The 15,162-nt window shown below is 49.3% G+C and overlaps 1 protein-coding gene and 1 long non-coding RNA gene across 28 annotated transcripts in view; one reads left to right on the top strand and one right to left on the bottom strand.

Moving 5' to 3' along the window:
* Positions 1 to 15,162, top strand: part of MEGF11 (multiple EGF like domains 11) — a 384,198-nt gene that overhangs the window by 74,137 nt on the left and 294,899 nt on the right. The window lies entirely within an intron of this gene.
* LOC110261938 (uncharacterized) lies at positions 9,608 to 15,079 on the bottom strand. The gene is made up of 2 exons (XR_002346343.2): positions 14,967 to 15,079; positions 9,608 to 9,939 (listed from the first exon to the last, which is right to left on the bottom strand). It is a non-coding gene; the product is annotated as an uncharacterized LOC110261938 (long non-coding RNA).

Here is a 15,162-nt window from a genome sequence, read left to right as displayed (position 1 = left end):
GGTCCCTTAGTGATGGAGGCAGGCAGTACATCCATAATTGGGTACATGCCAGGTGCTCCATACCTTTTTTTGTGATCGATCTCCCACTATGTGTGACGACCTGGCCTGCTCCCTGTACTCCAGCCCTCTTTCTAGAAGCTACCTTCTGTGCCCTGTAAGCCTTCAGAGAACGATGTCAGCTCCTCCACCACGGAGGCCAATTCTGATGGCTTGCGGTGGAGAAGGATGCTGCAGCATGGCTACCTTCAGGCACCAGCTGCATAGGGAGGTGCAGTCCAGGGTCAGACCAGACAGAACCACTGACGGCTGCCCAGGGGGTCAGCTGCTGCTCCTCTGAAAACTCTGTGCGTGTATGCTTTTTTTTTTTTTCTTGCTTTTTAGGGCCACTCATGTGTAGTATATGGATGTTGCCAGGCTAGGGGTCAAACTGGAGCTGCGCCTGCTGGTCTATGCCACAGCCAAAGCAACGTGGGATCTGAGCCACATCTGTGACCTACACTTCAGCTCATGGCAATGCCAGATCCACTGATCAAGACCAGCAATCTAACCTGCAGCCTCATAGATACTAGTTGGGTTCATTACCATTGAGCCACAATGAAACTCCCTATGTGTGTGTATGTATAACTGAATCACTGTGCTGCGTACCTGAAACTAATGTCACATTATAAATCAACTATACTTCAATTAAAAAAAAAAAAGATGTAGCTGGAGTTTCCTGGTGGCTTCGTAGGTTAAGGACCTGGTGTTGTCACTGCCGTGGCTCAGGTTGCTGCTATGGTCCAGGTTTGATCAGGATCCTGCACAAGGTGTGGGAATGACCAAAAAAAAAAAAAGAAAGAAAGAAAGAAAGAAAAAGAAAGAAAGAAATTGCTTTGGGAGAACTAAAAGAAAGTGTGCATTGCTGGGGTGGAGGATGAGAGGAGAGGGCTGCTAAGATGGGTTGGGGAATGTAGGAGGCACCCAGGGCAGGGCAGGGCTTCTGGTCTTTATACCCTTCTATCTTGAAGGATTTTAAGGTGGGGATGGACGGAGGTCAAAAGGATGAGGAGAGGAGGACCAGGGTGGAACTGGAGCATGGATTCCTAAGCAGACCTGGGGGGAGATGGTGTCTCCAGACCTCAGGTGAGAGCTGCCCAGGAGACGAAGGAATGGGTTCCATCCATGAGACCGCTATCTGGGTGAAAAATGGTCCCCATCAGCTTGAAATGCAAACAGGGCATCTTTGGTGTGGTTGAAGAAGGAGGACCCAGATCCTTTTTTTGCTTTCAGTTTTGTTGAGGTATAATTGATGCACAGTAAACTGCACATATTTGAAGTGTATAGTCTGATGAGTTTTGACATATGTATACACCTGGAAAACCCATCACTTCAATCAAGATAGTGCATATAACCATTATCCCAAAAAGTTTCCTTTGTAATCCATGCATCGCCCCAGCCCCATGTCCAGGCAACCACGATCTGCCTTTTGTCATGGATGAGTATGCATGTTCTAGAAGTTTATATAAATGGAAACACATATTATAATAGGCTCTTTTTTGCCTGTCTTCTTTCATGAGCATAATTATTTGAAATGTATCCATATTGCTTTTTTTTCTTTTTTCTTTTTTTTTTTTTTTTTGTCTTTTTTAGGGCCACTCCCACGGCATATGGAGGTTCCCAGGCTAGGGTCGAATCAGAGCTATAGCCACCAGCCTACCTACACCACAGCAATGCCAGATCCGAGCCATGTCTGTGGCCTACACCACAGCTTATGGCAACACGGGATCCTTAACCCACTGAGCAAGGCCAGGGTCGAACCCGCACCCTCATGGATACTAGTCAGATTTGTTTCCCCTGAATTATGATGGGAACTCCTGAAATGTATCCATATTGGACGTGAAGATTTACTTGGACTATGCTGCTCATTTTTCTTCTTGGGTAAATCTCTTGAGCCCTGGCAGCTCCAATGAAGTTGATGGACCCACAGCACCAGCATCACCCAGGAGCTTGTGAGCAGTGCAGAACCTCAGGCCTCACCAGAGCCCCACTCACTCAGAACCTTCATTTTAACAAGAACCTCAGGACACTGATCTGCATGTTAAAGTGTGAGAGGCACTCTTTTGTGCTCTCTGGCCCTCAGTTTGTTTATTTATTTTCTTTCTTTGTGGACCGCAGGTATAGGGAGTTGAGCTGCATTAGTTGGCACTTAGTTAATAGTCATTGTCATCATCAGGCTTTGTATGGCCTTTCTCGGTATATTTTCTCCTCCCCTCATCTTTCCTCTCATCCTCCCCCAGAGTCACTCACTCTGATGTGGTTGGAATATGTTCTAAAATATGCGTATGTCGTAAAATATGTCGTATCATTCTGTGTACATTTTAAATTTACATGCATTTTATTGTGCTAAAGACCTCCTTTCATTCCCAACTTTTCTCACTCAACACCTTGTTTTTGGACCCAGCATATTGCTCCAGGAACCTTCAGTACAGGGTTCCTCACTGATGCCGAGCTCGCTGTAGTGTGTGTTTTACCACCTGTTACTCACCCATTCTCCCAGTGATGGGCGAGGCCCCCAAGAATGTCTCCAGCTCCCCTCTACCACAAATAGCTTCCCTTCTGTAGGCTGAACCTGAGTCTTCATCTTTGAAAAAGGAGTGCCTTTGACTAAATGACCCCAGTTGCCTGCAGCTCTGATTCCAGTTGCTTATTTTGCCAGTGGAAAGACCTCAGCGAGTTGTCGGCCACCAAACTGTCAGGCAGAAGATCTGAATAGTTGTTCTTCTTCGAGTTTCTGGCTGACACCATTGATGGTCTGAAATCCTTTGAGAGTCAGAGTCCCTAAAACCTTCTCTTTTCCCTTGAGCTCACAAAGTACCTTAACTTCTATTTTTTTTTTTCCCTGTGAATAATAACACCAGCTGCTCCAGGGAGCTGAGTGTTGCACCAGTTAGCAGCTCTGTTTAAAATCCCGACTCTGCAAACTCCTCTGAAGGAAGTGACAGTTCCTACTCTTGTGTAATCATTTATAGATCAGGTAATGATTTCCCTCTTGGCTTAATGACAGTCCTATTCTCAGGAGAGCCGGTCAGCTTGTCAAATACTGCTGATGCTCCCTGTGGTGTGGTCCTGGTGGTTCAAGCACCATGGCCCCATGTGCCATTCCTTCTCACCGCTGGCACTGATCATGGGTGGGAAAAGTCACTTCTTTCTCCTCTTGTTTCTTTTTTTCTTATTACGGCCACACCTGAGGCATATGGAAGTTTCCAGGCTAGGGGTCCAATCAGAGCTATAGCTGCCAGCCTACACCACAGCCACAGTGACGCCAGATCCGAACTAAGTCTGGGACCTACACCACAGCTCATGGCGGTGATGGATCCTTAACCCACTGAGTGAGGCCAGGGATGGAACCCGTATCCCTGTGGATACTAGTTGGATTCTTAATTTGCTAAGCCACCATGGGAACTCTAAAAGTCACTTCTTTCAAAGGAGTTTCAGGACCAGTGAGAGTCTGGGGAGTAAGCTTGTGGTGGAGGGAGGGAAGGGGAATGACAGAGGCTTTTGCCTTTGGTTCTGGGGTCACTGAAAGATTTGCCTGCCTCTCTATGTGCTCGTGTCCTTAGAGGGGTGGCCTTGCAGAAGAGGAAGCTCAGGGTTACCTGGGGGCAGGGATCTGTGGATAAGGGGGCCACCCAGTGACTTTTCACTGGAATTCAACAACTGTTATGAGAGACCATGTGCCAGGCTCTGTGCTAGTTTTGCAAGGCTTAGGGTAGAGGGTCTGGCTGGATGCCCAAGAAGACAATTCCTAGGGGGGGGGAGGGGGGACCTCGGAGGAACCCTTGGGATGAATAGGTTGGCGCTGGAGGAACCCAAAGGCTGTGAGGTCAGCTCCTCTGGACCCTTATGAAAGTGAGCTCTGTTGTCAGTTACCTGTGCTGTTGAAAAGCAAGAAGAGACTACACCCCTTTCCCAACATTGTCTCTGAACAAAAATTTAATTAAGGAAAATCAGTCTATGCTCGTGGTTCCCAAGGGTGGTCTGTGGGTCTGTGCTGGGCTGTGACTCAGTGTTCACAGATGAAATTGGGAAAATGAGAACAAGTGTAGTGAGTTCTTCATGAAGCTAGACTTTATTCCCCATTAAGGACCAATGTTTATTCTAAGATTTTTATCCTACAGCCCTGGTATTCATGAAATTGGGATGATAGGAGAAGATAATGGAAGATAATTCCAAAGTCCTTTAACCAGTTGTCGAATGTCTGCCAGGCCTTCTTCTTCTTCTTCTATTTTTTTTTTTGTCTTTTTAGGGCCGCACCTGTGGCCTATGGAGGTTCCCAGGCTAGAGGTCTAATCCGAGCTGTAGCTGCAGAGCTCTGCCATAGCCACAGCCATGCTGGATCTGGGCCATGTCTGCAACCTATACCACAGCTCATGGCAACACCAGATCCTTAACCCACTGAGCGAGGCCAGGGATCGAACCCACATTCTCATGGATACTAGTTGGGTTTGTTACCACTGCACGACGTTGGGAACTCCTGCCAAGCCTTTTAATGTACATGTGTGTGTATGTGTGCAATTGAGTGTACAAGCAGTTGTGCAGACATTTTACTTGTCTGTGAACCTCCAGAGCCGGAGAACTACAGCCACTCTGGAATTAGCCTTTGATTCTTTGCCTCTTCTCTCCCAGAAATGGGCAACTAATGGTGCGTTGTATCCACTTTGTCCTAAGTAATACATGTTACTTTGTTTCTAATGATCACACTGTTTGTTAAGATCAAAATCTTACCTTTGGAAAAGGAGTCAACTCTGCAAATTAGACTGATTTAGCAAACATTTACATTTTAATGAATGAATATATTCAGTTAAAAAAAAAATCACCGCAGTCCAGAGGCCATAAGGAGCAGTCAGCTGAGGGTAATTGAGATTCACTGGCTCTTCTGTGGCCTTGGGGCCACATTCAGGTGCCACTGAACTGGGCTGGGACCCAGGCACCTCCGTAGTGCCTCGTTCCTTTACTGTATTTAAATGGACAGAGTGAGATCGTAATTAAATTGTGGCCGTAGAGCTAGACAACTTAACTAGAGCCCCCTCCTGCTACACGCTCCAGAATTTAATTTTCCAAATAAACTCAGTGTGGCTTTGATGCCCAGGGAGGATCAATAGAATGGAAATTGCTTGCAGTTTCCCCTAAAGTGTTACAATGGATTACTGCTCTCACACTTCCCCTCTGTGCTCCTCTCCCCCCCCCCCCCAGAGTCTGGTATTCATTCTAGGCACATACTGTTTGAGGAAACAGACAAAAATAAGTGAATAAAAAAGGGAACTACAAGCCAGAGTTGTGGAGGAGGACGACACTGTGGCCTCCTGCCTGTGAGGTGAGGGAGGTCTCCTGGGCCACCGTGAAGGAGAAAAGCATCCTCCTTCTGCTGTGTAGGGGTCAAGTGCTCTGAGAAGGGACCTAGAGGGTCTGCCTCCTCTCAGGTCACCTTCCCAAGGAGACCATGGGGGAAGGTGAGCCAAATCTCAGCTCTGAAACGAGGAAGCCACTTCCTCACTGCCTGCTTAATCTGCTCGGGAATCATGAGCAATATTCTAGCTCTTTCACAATTTTTCAGAATTGTCAGGGAAAGCTCCCAGCTGGCCCTGGCTTGCTTGTTCTTTGGAGCTCAGATTAGGGAAGCTACCTGCAACCTCTAGACTGTCTAGGGCTTTAATCTGGAGTTTTCACTGTGGAGCTGGTTTCAGAGAGGCTGCAGTAGGTGATGGCTAAAAGCGAGATCTTAATTCTCTGCTCAGGGATTGAACCTCGGCAGCCTGGATGAAAACCAGGAATCCTAGCTGCTAGACTAGCTAGAGGTTAAAAGCAAAATTGCCCTGATTCTTGCCCCCTGTTGAAAGCAAGAATGTTTCAAGGAGCATAGACTATAAAAACAGGTGTAAGGTTTATTGTTAGAAACACAGTACACCATGTGGGAGAGCACAGAAATACAGATAGTTTATCTAAGGCAAAAGCAAAACAGTCATACCTATCCAAAGCAGAAGTGAGGGTGCGGGCGTCCCCCTGAATGAGGAGCACACCAGAGAGGTAACTTAATCCACATATATGAGGTGGTCTTTGTCTTCCTTTAGCCAGTTGTCTTGTTTTATCTTTTACACCTGACCAGACCCAGGGCCCTGCCCTGATCTGCATGCTCATCTTTTGGCCAAGATAGATTCCAGAGCAAAGGGCGGGAATGTTATCATTATGGCCTGGAACCCCCTCCTTTTCTGACCCAGAGGGGTCTCTGCGCATGTGTTGCTGGGGTCTCCCTGATCCTGAGGATGGAGAGTACGTGACCTCTTTGTTCTTTGGCCAAGCAAGTCTCAGCCCCTCTTTGGATTGTGTCATTACCGTTGTTTATAAGTTCGCAGAAGACAGGTACCAGCTATTTGCCTTGTGCCTGTTGTTATTTCTGTTTTGAAGTATAGATAGGCGGCTGGTTGTAAATGTTTATCCTGGAGCCCACCTATCTCCTGCCCCAGAGCTAACTTTACAAAGTCAAGTCTCATGTCCTTTTTTGTTCCTTCAGTGGCGACACCAATGAGCTTGTATGGTTGGTAGGAAGAAGGGACTCTTGGAAGTGTGAGGCTCCTGGGTTATAGGCCCCACCAGGGAAGCCTGAAAAAGCTCCTTCCTGTCTTGGTGATGGCAGACAGGCTGGGGTTGGGAGAGTGGGAGGCTGCAGGGCAATGTACCAGAACTTGATCGGGCATGTTTGTGTGGAAGACAGTGTTGTCACAGTGCAAGGGGGAACAGGACAAAGGGCAGAAACAAATAGCTTAGTCCAGTACCCACATGGCCTTCACGCTTAGCAGGGTAACATGAATCCAGGACTCTGAAACTGGATTGAGTATAATCTCCTTATTTTGCATTTGGGGAAACTGAGGCAGGGTGGTTGGCACTGCTGAATGCGTTGTTTCTGTGTGTGTGTGTGTGTGTGTGTTTTGTCTTTTTATCTTTTTAGGGCTGCACCTGAGGCATATGGAGGTTCCCAGGCCAGGGGTCCAATTGGAGCTGTCGCTGCCGGCCTACATCATAGCCATAGCAACATGGGATCTGAGCTGCGTCTGTGACCTTCACCACAGCTCACGGCAACCCCAGATCCCCAAATCATTGACCGAAGCCAGGGATTGAACCTGCATCCTCATGGATGCTAGTCAGGTTCGTTAACTGCTGAGCCACAACAGGAACTCGTGGATGGGTTGTTTCATTCTGACATGCTGTTTGTCTTAACGGAGCAGGTGTGGGGATGTGGTCGTGGGTTGGGGCAGAATTAGGGAGCCTGGTGCTACAGCTCCCCGAGCTTGCTGTGGGCACCTCTGTCCCTTCCTCCCTGTGTGAAACAGATTCCCAGAACCACCAACCCCCTACAGCAGGTGCTGGCTGTGCCTCCTGGGCCTGGCAGATTAACCATGTTTTGTGATATCTGGAGAATGAAAGTTCTAAAAAATTAATTAGTGGCAGGAGACACTGGTTACCCAAAGGCTGCAGGAGTTGATGGGGTTTTTGTTTCTTTTTTGTCACAGAATAAGTTATCAGCATGCGTGTTGATTGATTTCTTGCTAAATTCTGCTCTTTTAAAAAAAAAAAAACAAAAAAACCGCACTTGCAGTTTGGAGTCCCTTGAAGCATTTTAATGAACTCCCTTCCCAATCACTTGTTCTTTTTGGTGTTGAATCTCCCCCATCTCTTGTCTCTCTGACTTCCAGATCTGCAAGGGGTTGGTCCTGCTAAAGGACCAGGACCCAGGTGAGGCAATCAAGGCACCTAGGGCCGAAAAAAATTAAGGAGGCCCTTGCAGATCCCAGGGTCTGCATGTGTTAGGGTTGGCAGCGAGAGCCAGGTCCTCCTTAAATTCGTATGCCCCGGGTGCCTGGCTTCCTCACACAGGTCCTGGCCTTGCTTTACTGACTGCTGTCCACACCTTCACCTCTGAGAGGGAAGCAGAGGCAACATCCGGGAATTCAGGCAGACCGGCCTCATGGATATAAACAAAGAAGCGTCTGAGAATCCACAGTAAACTGAATAGACTGGGTTGGAGCCCACCCCCAACAGGTGTCAGTAGGAAGAGCATATTTTCCTTTTGGGTTGTGGCGGTCTCCACTGACTGGCAGGGGTGGGCCTGGACAGTTGCTTACCACTCCCTTCTCTGATCTGTTCAGTTCCTGAGGCATATCTTGTCCTCAGAGAAAAGGCCTCCAAAAGGCCGCCGAGCTGGAGATCAGGACAAACAGGGCACCCCAGTGATGCTTTTTGCAGCTCACGATATTTACAAGGCGTCAGTGGAGGTGAAGTAGCAAAAGAAACAAAAACACAGCTGTTACTAATTTCAAATGTGACATTCCCCTCATCTTACCACCCCTGGAACCAAAGGAGAGGAATTATTGACTGTGTGACATAGGAGGAGAAAGATGACTGTGCATATTAAATGGGGACAAGAGTGATTGCTGAATACATGATATAAAAGGAGATCGTCACCACAAAATTAAATACAAAAATATTCAGGGGAAAATAATTACTGTCTATACATTTCAGGCTTGACATATGGTAAGTTTGCTACTTTTAAAAGCCTCTTATAATTTCTGGATAACCCATTTAGCTCTCTGGATCCCACTCCCCACCCCCTCCCCTGCCAGGCTGCTGTGCTCTCAGATAAGGTATTTTCTTGGCTTTTAACCCCCTCGTGGGGATTTTTTTCCAGCCATGCATATGAATCATTTCTGAGAAAAATGAGCACCCCAAAATGATTTTCTAAGCACCTTTAGTCCTGTTAGCGGAAATCACCCAAATCCCGGGGCTCCCCAAATGTTCTCTAGCTCTTTCTGCTCTGCTCCGTCTCAAGGTTTACCATCCTTGAACAGTGGGGATTAGCAAGGGACAGATCAAATGGGGAGGGAGGAGGTGGCCGGCTAAGAAATGGTCAAAAGCAGTGTCGTTGCTTGAAGCTTAATATCTGTAACTTCTCTCAGGTGCTGAATGACGGTGAGCCTGACTGTGTCCTCCTCAGATGCTGCGGTGGGTGACCGAAGTGTCCAGGGCTATCACTCAGGCAGAAAAAGAACCACCATCCCATGGTCGCTTGTGGCCAAGCTCCATTCTAAAACTACCTAGGGTCCTCCCAGAGAGCTGGGGAACATGGGCTGACTCTGTGGCAGGAAGGAATTAGGGAAATTAGAGGAAGCACTTGGCAAAAACCAAGGGTAGCTTCTAAACCAGCGACGTCCAAAAGGACCTTCTACACTGATGGAAACGTTCTGTACCTACACTGTCTGATATGGTGGCCACTGGTCATTTGTAGCCATTGAGCACCTGAATTGGGGCTAGTGTGACTGAAGATCTGAGTTTTACATTTCATTTCCTTTTTTTTCCTTTTTATGGCCGCATATGTGGCATATGGAAGTTTCCAGGCTAGGGCTTGAATTGGAGCTGCAGCTACTGGCCTACGCCACAGCCACAGCAATGCCAGATATGAGGTGCATCTGTACTATGCTGCAGTTGGAGGCAGTGCGGGATCCTTAACTCCCTGAGCCAGGCCAGAGATCAAACTGGCATCCTCACGGACACTTGTCAGGTTCTTAACCAACTGAGCTACAACAGGGACTCCACATTTTATTTGCTTTTGATTAACTTAGTTTAAATCGACACAAGTGGTGACTTGATTGACTAGTGCAATTTTAGAGATTAAGGCTTGAAAGGGGATGGCCTGGAGAAGGGAGGAGAAGCTGGGAAAGGAGACATCCATCAGGGATTGGGGGCTTTGAGTCCTTTGGGGATGAGCTCCTCAAGCAGCATCTTCCAATAGGTGAGATAGGCCAAGGGGTAGGGCTGGGCTGGGCATCCTCCTGTGCCTCTGCTTCAGGAAGAACATTATAGAATTCTGGTTGTGCAATGCTAGGTTTACACCGTTGGTCTTCCTTTTCCCTGTAAAAGTACATAGAGTCACATCACTTGCAGTACTAAGACTTACCTGATCCAACCCCTCCTTCAACAGAAGAGGCCAGGATGGGGAAGGGCTCAGTGGCAGGCATGGGGACAGATCCAGCCCTTTTGATCCCCAACCCAGAGCTTTTCCCATGTGCCAGGCCTCAGTTCACATGGCCAGTTTTCTCTTGATTAATTCCTGGGGTCCATGCTTCCTTCCTCTCTTGGAAGGGGTGGTTTGGAACTGTTCCCAGAGGTCTGTAACAACCCTAATCCCCTCTCCCACAGCCCATTTCCAATCTGTTGCTTCATTCTGACTTTTGAGGAGACTTTTTGCCTATTCCTCCACGAAGTGGTCATGGAAGTAGGATCTGCTGATGACTTTCGGATTTGGGCCACGTAAATGTGGACTTGGCAGTTTCCTTGGGTCTCCAATCCCTGTGGAGTAGAATGAGGTGCCAAGAATAGACTGTAAGCCCTGAGCAGATAAATCAAGTGCTGTGGAGCCTGAGGGGTGGGATCCTGTCTCAGGGAGCGGGCACACATGGGTACGTGCGTCTCAGGCAGAAGGAGGGGCCCTGGCTAGCCCCTTTGAGGACAGTTCTGAAGGAGAGACCCCTGGTAATTGAGGGGAATATTGACTTGATCTGCTGGGACGGGCTGTTGATTTGAGGCAAACTGTCCAAGGGTGATAGGACAGGTAGGTGGCCAGGGGTCTTTCCCTAGAGTGTGAGCGCTCCCATGGGTCTTGGTGGGAAGTTGGGTTGGCCCCTTCCTGAAAAGCTCACAGGGCTTAGATCTGGTTTCTCTGGACCTCACTGTCTCCTTCCTGGGGGGCAGGGGAGTGGGGGAGTCAGGCATCGGTCCTCAGCTTGGTAGATCTTATTTCATTCCACCATTGTTGCAGTTGGCTGTTTACATTCCTCACTAGTCTAAGTCTAGTACCTAGTCTAGTTCCTGGCCCATAGGAGAAGCTAGAATAGATATTTACTAACTAAGTAATCATCTTTTGTCATGAAGGGCTCACATTAAAAAGAGAGGCCTTTCCAGAATTCCCATCATGGTTCATCAGTAACAAACCCAGCCAGGATCCATGAGGACTCCGGTTTGATTCCCTGGCCTCACTCAGTGAGTTAAGGATCTGGCATTGCCATGAGCTGTGGTATTGGTCACGGATGGGGCTCGGATCTGGCATTGCTAGGACTATGGTATAGGCCGGCAGCTGTAGCTCCGATTCAACCCCTAGCCTGGGAACTCCTATATGTTGAGGGTGCAGCCCTAAAAAGACAAAAAAAAAAAAAAAAAAAAAAAAAAAAGAGGGAGAGAGGCCTTTGATGGAAATTTGTACCCCTAATCTATTGATCCTATTGGGGTTTGATTGTGGTAGAGGTGGCCTGAGTTTTGGTGTTTTTGATGGAAGGTGTTTTTGATGAAAGGTGCTTAAGGGGCACATGTAAAGACTGGAGGAAGCAGTGTCCCAGGCCACAGAGCCCCCCTAAGGGGGCTGCCTCAGAATCTGGAAAGTGTTGTCCAGGAGGGAAGCCTTTGAGCTGATGTTACCGCCTCTGGCTGGGCAGATCTATGAACCTCGATGGCACCCTGAACGTGTTCCTCCCCAATCAAAAGATGTGTGCTGTGCTTAGGCAGGGACCAAAAAGGAGTGCAGACTATACAGGCGGACAAATCTTATCGGACGTGGTCAGAAGACCTGAGTTCTGGAGCCAGCCCTGGGTAAATGCCTTGTGTGACTGCCGGCAAGCCCTGTTCTTCCCTGAGCCTCTATCTCTTCGTCGGTAAAATGAAGTGTGTTGATCAGGGTTCCAGCAGGAAAGAGATGATGCTCTTAAGTTGGGTAACCGGAGGAGAGTAGATTAAAGGGACTGCTTACTAAGGCAAAGGCAGAGGATAGGAAGGCAGGAGGGAGGTGCAGCTCCCAGGTGAGTGGTGGTGGGGGTGGGCGGCTGTCTCCAGCTCTGGACCTGAAGAGGTGAGGAAGGGAGCATTAGGAGAGAGAAAAGGGGGGAAGAGAGAGAGGATGACCCAACAGGATCTGGACCTTGCGGACGCAGCTTGCTCGGGGTGGCAGCGAGGGGCCAGTCTAGTGAACCCCAGACCTTCTTCTGTTCCCTCCCATTTGCTGCTGGGGCTCCCTATTGGCTGAACATTAGCAGAGGCAGAGGGCAAGGTTGCCCACTGATGCCTGGAAGGCCACAGAGTAGCCTGTGGGGAGGGAATGGGAGACCCTCAGCCCATGCGGGAATGCACAGAGCCACCTTCCAGCTCTAGGAGAGACTGTCCTAGGGAGGCAGGGCGAGGGGCAGGCATTCCTTGACTCCTGCTGGCATCCGGGGTCTTGGCTCTTGGAGCCAGAGCCTCCCCTGCCCACCTGGATAGAGGTGCCAGTCATCCTCCCGCTGAGCAAACTTCCACTGCAGCCTGGTCCTGGAAGGAGGCGGAGGGCCACCTCCCTCCCCGCGCCAGCCCCCGCCATCCGTCACTCTGCCAGCCGCGTGAAGTAATGATAGATTAGTGCACATTAGGCCTCCCATCCTGCAGGCCTAAAAGCCGGGGCTTTACCAATCAGCGAGGGGCGAAGCTGCGCGAGGTGAGCGGGCTGCGTGCGGGGAGCTGGAGGCGCCAGGAATTAATAAGCACTTGGAGACGGCAGGGATATTGAACTCATTCCTTAAATCAATTCTTAACCAAGAAGGATGAGGGAATGAAATTTTGGACAATTAGTGGGTAATGACAACCTTGTGGAAGGAGCTATCAACAAGGGTGTGAAAAGGGTGGGAGAGACCTGGAGGGATGGGAAGGATGAGAAAATGGTAGTGAACCCACAGGTAGAGACCCTCTTGGAGTGGAGGGTGGGGCAGCGGGGGGCCGCTCCCAGGCTTGGGGAGCCTGGTAGAGGAAGTGGGTTTGGGGAATCCGGTGGAAGAAGTCTCAGCATGATCTTCTCACTGGGTTAGGAAAAGAGCTGCCGCGGAGAGGATGTATGTGAGTGGGAAGGGGTCACTCAGAACCAAGGGCTGCCCCTCCCCCTCCTTCTGCAGGGATCCCCACCTTCTGCAGGGATCCCCACCCCATGCAGAGCACTGGGCACTGTAGGGTTAGGGTCTCTGTATCCTGGACAGACCCTAACCTCATTTTGGATGAGGGACCCTCAGTCCTTGCCATTTTTGGAATCTGGGGGGCTTTGTGGCAAGAATCTTTCTTACCATCCTGTGTCAGCTCCAGCATTGCAGGAGCAAGACGAGGGTCCCAGAGGCGAGGCCTTGCCCCGACATGGGTGGGAGCCCAGCCCTGGCTTTTCTGCTCTTCTGGCTTTTCTGGCCTCCTCTCTGGCTGGGCAGGTCCAGCCAAATGCTGGCTGTTCTCCCTCCCCACCAGGTCTTGCCACAGAGCCCTACCTCGGGGCTGTGGTCACCGTGACTCCAACAGCAGCCACAGTCACACCAGAGGCCTTCCCTTTGAAGGAGGCTTCTTCAGTGGCTTCTCTCTCTCTCTTTTTTTTTTTTTTTTTTTTTCGTCTTTTGTCTTTTTAGGGCTGCTCCCACGGCATATGAAGTTTCCAGGCTAGGGGTCAAATGGGAGCTGTTGCTGCCGGCCTGCACTACAGCCACAGCAACACTGGATTCAAGTCACATCTGCAACCTACACCACGGCTCACGGCAATGCTGGATCCTTAACCCACTGAGCGAGGCCAGGGATCGAACCTGCGTCCTCATGGTTCCTAGTTGGATTCATTTCCACTGTGCCACGACAGGAACTCCTTCAGTGGCTTCCTGAGAAAGCAGAGCCTGAGGCAGGGATTCAGAACTCATGGTGGGGGTAGGGGACGCTCTTTACAAGAAACGTTGGAGGGAGGGAGGGTGGGGAAGTGGAAGGGGGACAGTAGGGACATAGCCTCAAATAAAGCCTGTCCCACTGGAGAAGGTTCTGGAAGCTGAACCAGAACTCAGAGTGACGCTCTGGTGGGAGTGGGCCAGTCTTTCATATTAGTTGTTGCAACAGCTGTCAGGAAGGGGAGTTTATAACCTCCTGGTAGGTGGCTTTAGTCAGCCAAGGACACTTTGCGGTGGTGGGGGGTGGGAATGGAAGCAGCCCACCCTTAGGGCAGATGGCGTGACAGAGCGTCCATTGCCAAGGCATTCATGAGCCTCTGTGACCACCCCTGCTCATCCGTAAGGGATGATAAAAATCAGAGCCCCTTACATTTGTATAGGACCTCATAAGCTGTGGGCTGCTTTCCAAAAAATATCCTATTTTATCCTCACAGCTCAACTCACTTTGCAAGAAAGGTTTGATCTGCATTTTACATTCAGGAAGCTGAAGCCCAGAGAGGCCAAACAGTGTGCCCAAAGATCACCCTTCTAGAAGGCAAGGAGCCTGGGACCTGAACCACTGGAGCCTCTGCGTCGATTCAGTTCAGGTTGTCAGCCACCCAGGCCACCCCTTTAAGAGACCCTGCTCTCTTAAGGGGAAGAAGATGTGGCCCCCAATTCAGCATGTTATTAGTGTTTTGCACACGCTTCCCCCCACCCCACTGTCTTCTTAGCCTGACTCTTCTGTGAAACACAGGAGAGAGCTTTCTGTCTTCTGGATGAAGTCCCCTGAAGGCTGAAAGGCATCAGAAAAGAGGCATCTTCTCAGAGCCCTTCCTCTCTGGTTGTGCTCCATCTGCCCACCCCCTTCCATTGCCTACCCAGTTCTCGACTCAAGCCTTATTACAACTGTTATTGTATCTATAGGAGAGAGGCCACTGCATCTTTAATGTAGCATTTTAGGTAAAAAGATGACCAAAAGCAGCCATACTGGAGTTAAAATGACAACTTAGGTTTCCTTCTGTTTTTTTTTTTTTTGGCAGACAGTCCCTTAGTAAATTCCATCTGACAACTCCAAATAAATTGTGCCCAGGATTTAATGCTTTCTGTGGAATTGCAGAGCCCAGCTCCCGGGATAGCAGGGAGAAGCAGCCTCAAGAAGCACTGGTTAATTGCAAAAATTATCTGTGTGTGACTTACCCGGCTGGCCTGGATGCTGCCCGTCTGGCTTCTATTCTGCCCGCAGGCAGAAAGGATGGGACAGCACAACCGGAGTCTCTCATCATAGCTTGGTATTGGGATGGAGCTATTCTGGTCTGAGCTTCCTTCTTCTCAAGAATTAACCACAAAAAAGAAAATGAAACAAAACCGGGCAGGGAAGCTTTTGATAAGGAAC

This window comes from Sus scrofa, chromosome 1 (genome assembly GCF_054392235.1).
Source record: "Sus scrofa isolate SSC_HxYL_T2T_F1_AM1 chromosome 1, Sscrofa_HxYL_maternal_Yorkshire_Landrace_v2.0, whole genome shotgun sequence".
Taxonomy (NCBI): domain Eukaryota; kingdom Metazoa; phylum Chordata; class Mammalia; order Artiodactyla; family Suidae; genus Sus; species Sus scrofa.
Note: the sequence above shows the minus strand (reverse complement) of the source record. Positions and strands in the feature narration are given on the sequence as shown.